Genomic DNA, 12509 nt, shown 5'->3' with positions numbered 1-12509 from the left:
AAAAAAAAAAAAAAAAGAGTTTAAATCAAGGATATGGGTAGTTTTATTTTAGGGGGTTTGATAAAAAAGAGTGAATGAGAAAGGGTAGATTATCAAGAGTTAAGCTTTGTATGCCCTAATTGTTCTCAATTTTAGATAGTTTTCACAACTGTCTAACATTCCTTCTTTTGAGAGGAAACCACCCAAATATATTGTTTGAAACCACCCTACCAAAAAGCCTTACCCTTGAAACTGATTGAGCTTGATTCACTTTCCATTTGCAAGAATTCGCCAAACATCTTAATGAATGTAAAAGAGATGTTCTTTAGAATTGCAAGTCTTTACTAATAGTTGGAGGTTAAACTAGATCGATGCATGCTAATAAGCATAGAAAAGTATTTGTAAGTATGTTGATTGATCTTAGCACCATTAACCTATCTTTAAGGACTATAGCTTGAATCCTTCGCTTAGCTCAAAAGGTTATGAGTCCCATTTTTGTCCTCTTCCTCCTACTTCCTTGCTAGAGGACTAGCAAGATTTAAGTTTGGGGGTATGATAACTCTCTAGTTTACATGTTTTAAGCATCCTTTTTTGTCCATGATTTGCATTGTTTTTACCCTAACCTTAGCATTTTTAGGTCATTTACTGTAGGAATCCACATTTAGGCAATTTAGGGTGTTGCATTTGCATATTTTGGATGAAAACAGGTGTTTAAGAGCCGAAAATAGGGAGAAACAAGGTCAAATCCGAGCATGTACCCGAAGGAGCTATGGAGCAGGAAAAACAGTCCGAACAACAACCCGATCGAAGAGGATCTAAGAATAGAAAGAACAACCCGAGGACCTACCCGAAGAGCAACCCGAGCTCATCGTCGGGCACTCCATCGAGCAGACCCTCGGGCAGGACTGGGAAGCTAGGGTTAATGGGTTTCCATGTATAACCCCCCCCCTCTTCTTCCTCTCGCCCTAGCACGCCGCAGACCCTCAGAACAGAGAGCGAGAGCTTCTGGGAGAGAAACTGAGCGACTCAAACACTTTCTCTACTTTGTCAGGATTTAATTTCATTTCTTTTTGCATTTTTGATTCTATACTCTTCTACTCTACTTCTATTTTTAATACAATGCAATTTTCGTTTATCTATGTTTTTATGTTTTCTGCAATGAGATCTGAGTAGTGAAGTGAGGTTTCTAGGGATGGGATAGACGATTTTGTGTTCTTCATCGATTAGGATGTCTTAGCTTGGTTGTTTATGTTTTATAAATTCCCTTCTAGATTGTTGTTCTTAATGCTATCAACAAACCGAGAGGGTGAGATTAGATCTAGGGTGTTTTACCATCGAGAGGTGTAGATGAAATGCTTGAATCAATCAATGCTAGAGATTTACTCCATCCTTAGGAGCTTTCGTATTTAAATTGTTTACATTTTTATTCATAACTCGATCACTTACCCGAACAGGTACACGATCACCTGCTTCGAGTATACCTTCGAGCTGTTCTTGCTTTTCTTCTTTACTCGATCACCCCACCGATCCTGTACTCGAATGCTTGCATCGAGTGCTTAGGTCGTGTGGTTCTTATTTATTTGCTTTCTTTTATTTATTTTAGGATTGTTAGAACAAACCCATTTATTGCTTGGCTTGACTTGCTTGTTTCTGATCGCATCTTATCTGCTAGCATAACAACCATTTGGATTGATAACCCTTTGTACTACAACTGCATAGGGAATTGATACCCTGGGTGACAATCCTGTTATCAATTTGGCGCCAAGCAATAATCAACAACAATTGAGGAGGAAATGAATAACCAGAATGGTCCACCAGCTCCTCAAGCAAGGACCAACATAGGAGCAGGAGATGCTCCATCTACTCAAACTCGAAGACATGGCATTGTGCCACCTGCTGTCCAGAACAACAATTTTGAGATCAAGAGTAGTCTCATCCAGATGATACAAAGCAACAAGTTTCATGGATTGCCAATGGAGGACCCATTGGACCATCTGGATGAGTTTGATAGGCTCTGTAGCCTAACCAAGATCAATGGAGTTAGTGAAGATGGATTCAAACTCCGGCTTTTCCCATTCTCTTTGGGAGACAAAGCACACATCTGGGAGAAATCACTCCCCAAAGAGTCCATCACCACTTGGGAAGCGTGCAAGAAGGCGTTTCTAGCCAAATTCTTCTCCAACTCTAGAACCGCAAGGCTGCGAAATGACATCTCCAGCTTTGTTCAGAAGAGCAATGAGACGTTCAGTGAAGCTTGGGAACATTTCAAGGGATACACTACCGGATGCCCTCATCATGGTTTCAGCAATGCTTCATTGCTAAGTACACTATACCAAGGAGTGGTCCCTAAGATATAGATGTTGCTGGACACCGCAAGCAATGGTAACTTCCTCAACAAGGATGTTGATGAAGATTGGGATCTAGTGGAGAACTTGTCTCAATCTGATGGGCATTACAATGAGGAGTACGATCGCACTGTGCGATCTACTGGAGAGGAAGATGCCAAGTACAAGAGAGACATGAAAGCCCTCAATGACAAGCTCGATAAGCTCCTCAACCAGCAGCAGCATGTCCATGCAATCTCAGAGGAAGAGCAGTTTCTACAACAATATGGGGAGAATGCTCAGCTAGAGGACATGAACTACATCTATAATCAAAGTGGTCACACAACAAGGACTAGGACCTACATCCCAACTAATCAGATTATCAGCCCAATACCTTCATATAATTCCTCATCGCTAGATTTGCTCTCACTGATGCACCAAGTCCTGTCAACTCAGAAGACCGATGCCGTACAAATTACTACAAGATTCAATGATCTTGCTTGCCGTTTATCAGCCAATTTCAAGCAACTACACAAAAAGTTTGATGCCTTAGGCTCTCGAATTTAGGTGCTTACAGATAAATCGGCCTCAACTTCCAAGATTCAGGAGTCTGCGCTTGCCATAGCCCTACAGAGTGGACGCCAATTACCACCTCGGACGGCACCACCGCACATTACTGAGGACAGCACTGACTTAGATGGGGAGGATCTCCGTGAACCGCCCACTCCTGCTCAACCACCAAATCATTCTCCAGAGCAACCCGACCCATCACCCGACCAAACTACTCGGATAGATGATCAGGTTGATACTCTGGTCAGTCCACCTCTTACAGACAAACTAGGAGGAGAAAAACAGAAAGAAAGACGATTCATCCCTCCACCTTACAAGCCACCCTTGCCATTTCCTGGACGATTTCGCAAGGAACTTCTTGAGAAGTACAAGGCATTGTTCTAAAAACAGATGCAGGAACTCGAGCTTCGCATGCCTCTAATGGACGCTTTCACTCTGATACCCCCTTACCAGAAATTCCTGAAAGATGCGGTGATGGAACGGATCAAACAAGTTCAAGGGATGGTCATACTCAATCATGAGTGCAGTGCTATAATCCAGAGGACTACTGCACCTAAGAAACTGAGTGATCCGGGGTCATTCACATTACCTTGTTCGATTGGCCCTTTGAAGTTCGGAAGATGTCTCTGCGATTTGGGAGCATGAGTCAGCTTAATGCCTATAACTGTAGCCAAATGCCTTGGGTTTGAGAAATTCAAACCCACCGCCATACAACTAGTTCTAGAAGACCGAACTACAAGGTTGCCAGGTGGAGTGTTGGAAGACCTACCGGTCAAGGTAGGATCAGTAGATGTACCAACCGACTTCGTGGTTTTGGAAATGGATGTAGAACCAAGGGATCCGCTTATATTAGGACGACCATTTTTAGCCACCGTAGGAGCAATGATCGATGTGAGGAACGGGAAGATTGATCTGAAGCTTGGAAAAGACCTCACTATGCAGTTTGATATTTGGGAAACAATGAAAAAGCCCACAATCGCGGGGCAAACTTTCTGGATAGAGGAACTAGAAAAACTACATGAGGAGACGTTTGAGGAAGTAATAATCAGGGATTGTTTACAAACAACGCTAACAAAAGATAGCGAGGAAGGATTCATACACCAAGAAACAGTGCTCTATAAGGAACTGCTCGATACCTATCGGAAAGTCATCGAACCGGAGTTAAGTGAAGATTTGGGGGAGGCTGAAGAGGAGAAGATGATGATCGCCAACCAAAGCTTGAGAAATTCGGTGATTACCTCCTGCGTCATGTCGTGCAGCTGCTCAACACCAGACCACCCGGTCACAAACCCGATCATTACCACGACCAACACACCGAGCAAGGTGATTGAGCACCACTCCGAGTCACACCTACAAGCCAACGATGACTGGTCCGACTCAAAGGCGCCCAAAGTAGAACTCAAACCTCTCCCATCTGGACTAATGTACGCTTTCTTGGGACCTAACTCAACTTATCTGGTTATCATTGATTCTAGCTTACCTGGAAAAGAGCTGAAACTGCTCTACGCTCAGTTGAGAAATTATAGTGGTGCAATAGGTTACACTCTAGACGACATCAAGGGTATATCCCCTGATCTCTGCACCCACCGGATAAACCTAGAGGATGAATCATACTCTAGTGTAGAACCTCAGTGCCGGCTAAACCCGAACCTGAAGGAAGTGGTGAAAACGGAAGAAGTTGCTCGATGCTGGTGTTATCTACCCCATCTCTGACAGTACTTGGGTGTCCCCGGTGCACTATGTTCCGAAGAAAGGAGGAATCACCGTCGTCAAAAACGAGAAAGATGAGCTAATTCCCACGAGGAGGATAACAGGTCATCAGATGTGTATTAACTATAGGAAGCTTAATGCAGCCTCTAGGAAAGACCACTTTCCTCTGCCCTTCATAGACCAGATGCTGGAAAAGCTCGCTAACCACCCCTACTACTGTTTCCTTGATGAGTATAGTGGATTTTTCCAAATCCCTATACACCCTTCCGACCAGGAGAAAACGACGTTCACCTGCCCTTATGGTAAATTTGCCTATAATAGGATGCCCTTCGGTTTGTGCAACGCTCCCACAACCTTACAAAGATGCATGACATCCATCTTCTCGGATTTAATAGAGGAGATGGTGGAGGTCTTCATGGATTACTTTTCAGTATATGGAGCCTCTTTCTCATCTTGTCTCTCAAACCTCTGTAAGGTACTCAAAAGGTGCGAAGAAACCAATCTAGTGCTGAATTGGGAAAAATGCCACTTTATGGTTCAAGAAGGGATAGTCCTAGGCCACAAGATCTCAGAAAAGGGGATTAAGGTTGACAAGGCTAAGATAGAGGTGATGGTTCAGCTGCAGCCTCCTAAATCGGCGAAAGACGTCAAAAGCTTCCTAGGTCACGCAGGCTTCTACAGGCAATTTTTTAAAAACTTCTCTAAGATCGCCCGACCGCTAACCCGGCTCCTTTACAAAGAAGCAGAATTCATTGTCGACAAGGACTGTTTGGATGCTTTCAACAAGATAAAGGAAGCTTTGGTGAGTGCACCAATAGTTCAACCACCTAATTAGGACCACCTTTCAAGATCATGTGTGACGCCTCAGATTACGCTGTGGGGGCGATACTAGGCCAAAGGATAGTTAAAAAGCTCCATGTGATCTACTATGCCAGCAGAACCATGGACGATGCCCATACAAGGTATGCGACAACTGAAAAAGAACTTCTTGCTATGGTTTTTGCGTTTGAGAATTTATGGAGTTACTTGGTCAGATCAAAAGTGGTTGTTTACACAGATCATGCCGCCCTAATGTACATTTACTCAAAAAAGGACACCAAACCTAGGCTCCTCAGATGGATAATTTTTCTGCAAGAATTCGACATAGAGATTCTGGATAAGAAAGGAATCGAGAACGGAGTGGCAGACCATTTGTCTAGAATGAGAATTGAGGATCCACATCCAATAGATGACTCGATGCCAGAAGAGAGACTAATGCACATTGACTTCTTGGAAGAAATGAGCCACACGATCGGGCACACAATAGCTCACTCGATCCCCGAGTCAACAGGGTTGATCAAATTCATGGCAATCGAGTCAGCTAAGCTACCTTGGTACTCTAACTTCGTGAACTACATGGTTTGCGGAGAAATTCCTAAAGACTACGATGCTCACAAAAAAAAGAAGTTCTTCAGGGACATCAATAGCTATTACTGGGATGAGCCTTATCTGTACAAAAAAAGGGACAGACGGCTTGTTCAGATGATGTATAGCAGAGGAAGAAGTCTGAGGGGTACTAGAGCACTGTCATGGGTCCGACTATAGAGGTCATTTCGCTACTTTCAAAACCGTCCAAAAGATACTTCAATCTGGTCTCTGGTGGCCAACTATGTTCAAAGACGCGCAGCTCTTCATAACCAAGTGTGATCCATGCCAGAAAATGGGTAACATCATTTTCCCAAGATTTGGAATACCAAGAGTAGTGATCAGTGATGGAGGAACCCACTTTATTAACAGAGTTTTCGACGGCTTGTTAAAGAAGCTTGGAGTCAAGCATAAGGTCGCAATAGCTTACCAGCCACAGACCAGCGGACAAGTGGAAGTAAGTAATAAACTGATCAAAGCGATATTAGCCAGAATCGTGGGAATCACAAAAAAATATTGGGTATTTAAGCTAGATGATGCGTTATGGGCTTACAGGACGGCTTACAAAACACTGATTGGGCGGACACCTTTCCAACTTCTTTATTGAAAAAACTGTCACCTTCCGGTCGAGGTAGAATATAAAGCAATGTGGGCGGCCAAGCTACTGGATTTGGACATAAAGACTGCTCAAGAAAAGAGAGCAATGGATCTCCACGAACTTGATGAGATACGGTTGGAGGCTTATGATAATCAAGGATCTACTAGGAAAGAACCAAAGCCTTTCATGACAAAAAGATCCAACACAAGGATTTGAAAGCTGGAGACAAAGTCCTTTTATTCAACTCGAAGCTTCGGCTATTCCCCGGGAACCACAAGTCAAGATGGTCAGGACCCTTCGAAGTTAAAAAGGTCCTGCCCTATGGAGCAGTAACTTTGCTCGGGAAGGATGGGACTAAGTTTACTGTGAACGGCCAGAGAGTGAAGAAATACATGGCAAACGAGAGCACAGAGGTGAGATTGTTCATGTAGTTGCATTTTCATATTAAGATTGAGTCTAGATTGCTTCATATAGGATTGTTGCATATGCATTTTAGGGGACAATGATTAAAACTACCTTGTTTAAAGCCAAACCTTAGGATTGAAGCTATAGCCCTTAATCACAGTTCATTGTTGCTAGATCAATCTTTGGGAAAAAAATGAAAAATCTTTGTTTAAAACCTTGTGTCTTTTGAAAGCCTCCTCCACTTGCTTGAACATTGAACCATCTCTATATTATTGACATAAACTGAACTTAAATTGTCTTGCTTATGAAATTTGAATATTTGGTCATGATAACTCTAATCTCGGGTTAACACTCTATTTTTACCAATCTTTTCGTTTAACCCGATTTGTTTTTCCCTACCCTTGAATCAAAACCTTTCTTTCAAATCTTGTTGTGAATTGTTGAGTGAGGCCTATTCATTGTGCTATAGGTTTTGAAACCTTGAGATTATTGAGAACGACAAAGAACTGGCTCTTGATTTAGCTAAGTTAGAATCATTTGAACTATCTATTAGGATCGGTTTTGAAAGATAGGTGGTTAGCATTATTATTTGGGGTTGGGTTGAGGAATAAAAGAGAAATTATAGAAGAAAGTCTCTAAGGTTCGGTTTAATTAGCTCCAAGTCTCTAAGTAAAAAAAAGAAGAGAAAGAAAAAAGATCTTGCTATAGTCTCCTAAAAGAAAAAAAAAAAATATAGGAATATTATTAGGAGTTTAGCAAAGAAAGAAAAAAAAAAGAGAAAAAGAAAAAAAAAGAGCTAGATGTTTAAAGTATAGACCTTAGAGATTAAAAAAAAAAAAAAAAAGAGTTTAAATCAAGGATATGGGTAGTTTTATTTTAGGGGGTTTGATAAAAAAGAGTGAATGAGAAAGGGTAGATTATCAAGAGTTAAGCTTTGTATGCCCTAATTGTTCTCAATTTTAGATAGTTTTCACAACTGTCTAACATTCCTTCTTTTGAGAGGAAACCACCCAAATATATTGTTTGAAACCACCCTACCAAAAAGCCTTACCCTTGAAACTGATTGAGCTTGATTCACTTTCCATTTGCAAGAATTCGCCAAACATCTTAATGAATGTAAAAGAGATGTTCTTTAGAATTGCAAGTCTTTACTAATAGTTGGAGGTTAAACTAGATCGATGCATGCTAATAAGCATAGAAAAGTATTTGTAAGTATGTTGATTGATCTTAGCACCATTAACCTATCTTTAAGGACTATAGCTTGAATCCTTCGCTTAGCTCAAAAGGTTATGAGTCCCATTTTTGTCCTCTTCCTCCTACTTCCTTGCTAGAGGACTAGCAAGATTTAAGTTTGGGGGTCTGATAACTCTCTAATTTACATGTTTTAAGCATCCTTTTTTGTCCATGATTTGCATTGTTTTTACCCTAACCTTAGCATTTTTAGGTCATTTACTGTAGGAATCCACATTTAGGCAATTTAGGGTGTTGCATTTGCATATTTTGGATGAAAACAGGTGTTTAAGAGCCGAAAATAGGGAGAAACAAGGTCAAATCCGAGCATGTACCCGAAGGAGCTATGGAGCAGGAAGAACAGTCCGAACACCAACCCGATCGAAGAGGATCTAAGAATTGAAAGAACAACCCGAGGACCTACCCGAAGAGCAACCCGAGCTCATCGTCGGGCACTCCATCGAGCAGACCCTCGGGCAGGACTGGGAAGCTAGGGTTAATGGGTTTCCATGTATAACCCCCCCCCTCTTCTTCCTCTCGCCCTAGCACGCCGCAGACCCTCAGAACAGAGAGCGAGAGCTTCTGGGAGAGAAACTGAGCGACTCAAACACTTTCTCTACTTTGTCAGGATTTAATTTCATTTCTTTTTGCATTTTCGATTCTATACTCTTCTACTCTACTTCTATTTTTAATACAATGCAATTTTCGTTTATCTATGTTTTTATGTTTTCAGCAATGAGATCTGAGTAGTGAAGTAAGGTTTCTAGGGATGGGATAGACGATTTTGTGTTCTTGATCGGTTAGGATGTCTTAGCTTGGTTGTTTATGTTTTATAAATTCCCTTCTAGATTGGTGTTCTTAATGCTATCAACAAACCGAGAGGGTGAGATTAGATCTAGGGTGTTTTACCATCAAGAGGTGTAGATGAAATGCTTGAATCAATTAATGCTAGAGATTTACCCACTTAGCCTAAGAGATTAGATGAGTAAGGGGTTTATTGACAATAATGAATCGGTTTGTATTGGCTGCTTGGTCATGTTTCTCCAACGAGAGTTGGGTAGGGGAGTGATTAAGGTTGATTGTTTCTATCACAGGGGTGTTTTAACAAGATTTTAGAGATTCATTGTCAAGGGAATATTTGCTTGAGGCATGTAGGGCATCCATATTGGTGAGGAACAATTAGGAGTCGATTACCCCATCCTTAGGAGCTTTCGTATTTAAATTGTTTACATTTTTATTCATTACTCGATCACTTACCCGAACAGGTACACGATCACCTGCTTCGAGTATACCTTCGAGTTGTTCTTGCTTTTCTTCTTTACTCGATCACCCCACCCGATCCTGTACTCGAATGATTGCATCGAGTGCTTAGGTCGTGTGGTTCTTATTTATTTGCTTTCTTTTATTTATTTTAGGATTGTTAGATCAAACTCATTTATTGCTTGGCTTGACTTGCTTGTTTCTGATCGCATCTTATCTGCTAGCATAACAACCATTTGGATTGATAACCCTTTGTACTACAACTGCATAGAGAATTGATACCCTGGGTGAAAATCCAGTTATTAATACTCTTTCATTTTCTGGTTAGCAATCAAAAATAGGCTCTCTACTTGTGATCGTATCGCCGTTGGAACTCTGCTCATAATTCTGCCTATGTTTTCTGCGGCTCTGAGGAATCCGGGGATCATCTGTTCTTCTCTTGTTCCTAGATAGGCTCAGTTAGGTCAACGCTTGTTGCAGTGTTCCTGGTGCAGACTACGCTTCTCAGTGGACTCCCATCCTCACACTGCTTCACGCCAACCAATACAGCGTAACACGATTATTCACTCTGACGTAGTGTTTCCAATCCACTATCTATCACATCTGGAAAAAACGTAATAAATGAAGTCACGGCAAACCACCTCTTCCTTCTGCTCAACTTGTCAAGCGCATTGACAAGACCATTCACAACAGATTCATTTCCATCTGCAATCAAGGAAATTACTCCTACGATGACGGGCTTGTCCAATGGCATGCAACGAGGCCATAATCGACACTTGAAGTTCAAATTCTAGTAAACAAAAAATTTCTCAACTCCCAGTTCAGTTTAAAAACCAGTACACGTCCATTGTAAAAACAGTCTTTTTTTGTTTGAATTAAGTTTACATTCAATTCAAAAAAAAAAAAAAAACTTCACATTTTTAACGAGTAACGAGTTTTGAGTTTTTTTTNTTTTTTTTTTTTTTTTTTTTTTTGTTGGGGGTTTTTGTACAGAAACATAACCATGTTTAATCATAGGGCTTCAGTGTTTAGGTGTAAGAGCATGTTTTCGATTGGGAAACTTGATGAGAAATATGGTGGGTTTATTGTGAATGGAGGAATCAAGATTGTTGTGGAGTTCTTTGAAATTATTGATAAATTAGTGGTAGCTAAAGAGTTGTCAAACCGGACTTTAAAAAAGACAAAGCTAAACGATGATGGTGGTGATGAAGTGTCTAAAGATGTGATTAGGGAGACTACTCCACCATTGGGGATAGGTCTTCGTTGATTGATGTTTTTGTTGTTAATGAATACACAGTTAAGTTTCGAATCATGCATGAGGGTATGCAGCATCGGGTTCTCAACCGGGGGATGTGGAATCTTATGGACATTCCTATGATAGTTTCTAAGTGGACACCCTTTGTGGAGGAGGCTCAACCAGCGTTGAAGTCGGTTCCCTTGTGGGTTAAGATAAAAAATATCCCTCCGACTTTGTTCACGAATAAGGGTTTGGAGTTTTTGGCGAGTGCAGTGGAAAAGCCTATTCGTTTGCACTCTACAACTGAGAATTGTGTTAGTTTTGAGGAGGCACAAGTTCTGATTGAGGCGGATTTGACGAAGGAATTACCGGTGGAGTATGTGTTTATGGGTGAGGAAGAGGGAGAGTTGGACTCTGTTATTACATATAGTTACCCCTGGCTTCCACCGAAGTGTGGTTGTTGTAAAAAATGGGGTCATCTCAGTGCCACATGTATGTCCGCAAGGATAGTGGATGTGGCTGCGGCTACGCAACCAGAAAATGTTGATGTACTTGTTCCGCCTTCTGGTTCAAGTGTTATTAATGAAGGTGGTCAGGGGAGTGGTCTGGTGGAGGTTTCTTCAGAAACTTCACCTGACGAGGGTTTGATACCGCAAGCAAAGGAGGGTTTGGTGGTTAGTGCTATGGTGGAGGGGGTTGCATCCGAGGAGGTTGGGATGGAGACAGAGCAGGAGGGTTGGATCACACTAAAGTCAACTTGGGGGAGTCCTAGCAAAGTAAAAGACGTTGTGGCATCTCATGGTGGTTCGCTGTTAAAAAATTCTTTTGCAGCTTTGGGAACTGAAGTAGATGAGACCTCTGAACCACCTGCAGTAGACGGTTCCCTGGTTCAGGGGAATCCATTGGTCACGGTACGTCCACTGGATACTGCTATTAAACCAAAGATTTCGACAAAGGGGATCCCTTTAAGAATTTACTTGCCTAGAAGCACCAAAACGGCCCAGAAAACCGCTTCTACTCTTCCTGCACTTGTGACTAGGGACCAACCTAGAAATGAGGGGAGGAAGGCTTATTTCGTAATAAGCCTTGGGTTCTGCTAGGTGATTTTAACGAAACTTTGGATATGGTAGAACATTCCAGGGTGCACGATAGTCCATTGACCATAGCGGGAATGAGGGATTTTCAAGTTGTGGTTAATTCATGTTTGTTGGTGGACTTAACTGCCCACGGTCCCCTGTTTACGTGGTGTAACAAACGGGATGATGACTTGATACTTAAGAAATTGGATCGGGTGATGGTCAATGCCATTTGGGATAGTATATTCTCGCAAAGCTATACCGTTTTTGCTGCAGGGGGTTGTTCCGACCATCTCTATAGTCGGCTTATGGTCCATGGTGAGGCTAGTCCTCGAGTAAAACGACGACCGTTTAAGTTTGTCAATGTTTTGACAGAAATGGAAGAGTTCTTGCCATTGGTGAGTGACTATTGGAGTGAAACAGAGCCTTTGTTTTTATCAACTTCCACTCTCTTTCGATTCTCTAAGAAGTTGAAAGCACTAAAGCCACGATTAAGGACCCTGGCAAAACAGAGAATGGGGAATTTGGTTTGAAAGACAAAGGAAGCGTTTCAAACATTGTGTCACAAGCAGCAATCCAATTTTCAATATCCTTCACCACAAGCCATGGCGGAGAAGCATGAGGCATATAGGCGATGGGATTTTTTGGCAGATCTGGAGGAGAAATATCTCAAACAGAAGTCGAATTTGCATTGGTTTCAGGTGGGGGATAGAAAT

The 12509-nt window shown here is 41.7% G+C and overlaps 1 pseudogene; it reads left to right on the top strand.

Moving 5' to 3' along the window:
* The window catches only part of LOC109132467, a 24914-nt pseudogene extending 14167 nt beyond the window's left edge, over window positions 1-10747 (top strand).

The sequence above is a fragment of the Camelina sativa genome, chromosome 4, assembly GCF_000633955.1.
Source record: "Camelina sativa cultivar DH55 chromosome 4, Cs, whole genome shotgun sequence".
Lineage (NCBI taxonomy): Eukaryota > Viridiplantae > Streptophyta > Magnoliopsida > Brassicales > Brassicaceae > Camelina > Camelina sativa.
The sequence above is the reverse complement of the archived record's forward strand: the minus strand, read 5'-3'. Positions and strand labels throughout refer to the sequence as shown.